This window comes from Bison bison, unplaced genomic scaffold (assembly GCF_000754665.1).
Source record: "Bison bison bison isolate TAMUID 2011002044 unplaced genomic scaffold, Bison_UMD1.0 scf7180017864535, whole genome shotgun sequence".
NCBI classification, from domain to species: domain Eukaryota; kingdom Metazoa; phylum Chordata; class Mammalia; order Artiodactyla; family Bovidae; genus Bison; species Bison bison.
The window spans coordinates 13,387,637-13,388,982 of record NW_011495084.1 but is presented as its reverse complement, the minus strand read 5'-3'; the positions used below and the strand labels follow the sequence as shown (position 1 = coordinate 13,388,982).

General features: G+C 37.5%; 1 protein-coding gene across 1 annotated transcript in view; it reads right to left on the bottom strand.

The window, feature by feature from the left end:
• Positions 1 to 1,346, bottom strand: part of LOC104982649 (multidrug resistance-associated protein 4-like) — a 350,332-nt gene that overhangs the window by 348,565 nt on the left and 421 nt on the right.

Below are 1,346 nucleotides of genomic sequence, written 5' to 3'. Positions count from 1 at the left end.
GCTCAAGAACAGCCCTTGTCCAAGGTCTTGGACCCAAGTTTGGGGTTCAGCATGGTTGTCTCACTGGTATATGGGTAGAGTGTGTGAAAAGTGCCTAGAATATGCTGTGTGAATGAATGAATGGCTGCAGGACTGAATGAACAAAATCTTGGGCTCCTACTCAGAAGTGTTTAGTTACCAGCTCAACAGTTTCTCTTCCCTTCTACTCTAAATGAAGAAATATCAAAATTTACGTACCTTCAACAAAATCACCATATTATTCTTTAATAATTTGTTATATACCTTGGCTAAGATTGGTGTTATTAATGATGGCTTTTAGCTTCAGTTATGCAAGATGTAAAGGTAAGTTCTAGAAAACTGGTGTACAGCAATGTGATAATATTGCTGTGTACCTTTAATTTGCTTAAAGAGTAGTAGTTCTCAACATAAAAAAAGACAGAAAAATGGAAAAAGTGTGAAGTAATGGACATGTTGATTGGCTCGGTTGTATTAGCTTATGGTGAATGGCATCAAATTTGTGATCTCCAAAGTAGATTTAGCTTTGGGCCAGGGACCAGGCTTGATCACTCAAGAGCTTTTGGGTAGCAGAGTTTTATTAAAGGGACAGAGAAATCTTCTGACATAGACATCAGAAGGGGGACGGGGGCGGGGGATGGAGAGTGCCCCCACTGGGTAGTCTTACCAAGGCCTTATATATTTTACTAGACCCACTCCTACAACACACATTTGAAGATGACAGGATTAGTCAGAAAGTTCTCAAGAAGGAGAAACATGTTCTGGAGCAAGCTACATTGTTATATTGACTACCACAAAGTGATATAGGAAAAAAAGTTTGTCTTTTTCTCCTTGAGAGCCCCAGACCCCTTTCTTCTTCTTGAGGGCTCCAGACCCCTTTCTCCTCCTCGGGGACCCTGGACTTCTTAGCAACCTACCTAGGAATTGACTCTCTCAGTTGTGATGAATATTTCACAATGTATATGTAAATCAAGTCAACATGTTCAACATCTACATATATATACTATTTGTCAGTTATACCTTAATGCCAGAGGGGAGATTGATTTTAAAGAAACCTTTAATGTATTCAGACTTTTTTTTATGAGTCAAACATGTAAGAATGGCAAGGTGTTGATAATTTTGTATTGATGGGCATGATGAGAATTTATTACACTATTTTCTTGATATTTCATGCATGTTTGAAATTTTCTGTTGCAAAAAAGAAGAATGATTAGAGCTGAAAATTTTAATTTTTCAATTACCTACCTTTCTTGTGTTAGCTTTTTCTCAGATAATGCAATCCACAATGTATGGTACCAGACTTGTCCTGATTTACAGTTCTCTTTTACATT